Source organism: Myotis brandtii, unplaced genomic scaffold, assembly GCF_000412655.1.
Source record: "Myotis brandtii unplaced genomic scaffold, ASM41265v1 scaffold399, whole genome shotgun sequence".
In the NCBI taxonomy this organism is placed as follows: domain Eukaryota; kingdom Metazoa; phylum Chordata; class Mammalia; order Chiroptera; family Vespertilionidae; genus Myotis; species Myotis brandtii.
The window spans coordinates 1,222,919-1,223,276 of NW_005365325.1; the positions used below are offsets into that span (position 1 = coordinate 1,222,919).

Below are 358 nucleotides of genomic sequence, written 5' to 3' on the forward strand. Positions count from 1 at the left end.
AGGTAATCCACCCCGGGAAGGGAGGCGGAGGGCGGGGGAGGGGGAGGAGGCAGCCGGGCGCCCGGTGCGGAGCGCGAGAGGAAGGGAAAAAATGCACACACAAAGCGGAGCCCGGGTGAGAGGTGCCTTGTCAGAGGCGCGTGCGGGGGGCTCGGAGGCGGAGGACCGCAGCTGCCCCGGTGCCCCTGACATTCGCAGGAGCGGGCGCTTCCCGGGGCCATTCGGAACCCGAGGAGGGCTCGTTTTCTACCCCCGAACGAAAGCGAAGTCTTTTTTAGGAGCGTCTCCCTCCCACTCCCCATCCTGCCCCTCTGCTCTTCTCCCCTCCCCCCAGTCCTCGGCCCAGGCCCCTCGGGGT

The 358-nt window shown here is 69.0% G+C and overlaps 1 protein-coding gene across 1 annotated transcript in view; it reads left to right on the forward strand.

Moving 5' to 3' along the window:
- The first annotated feature begins 96 nt into the window (after nt 1–96).
- MPPED2 (metallophosphoesterase domain containing 2) overlaps nt 97–358 on the forward strand; it is a 180,962-nt gene continuing 180,700 nt past the window's right edge. Inside the window, exon 1 of the mRNA XM_014545215.1 lies at nt 97–115. The gene's annotated coding sequence lies outside the window, so the exon portion shown is untranslated. The remainder of the gene's footprint in view (nt 116–358) is intronic.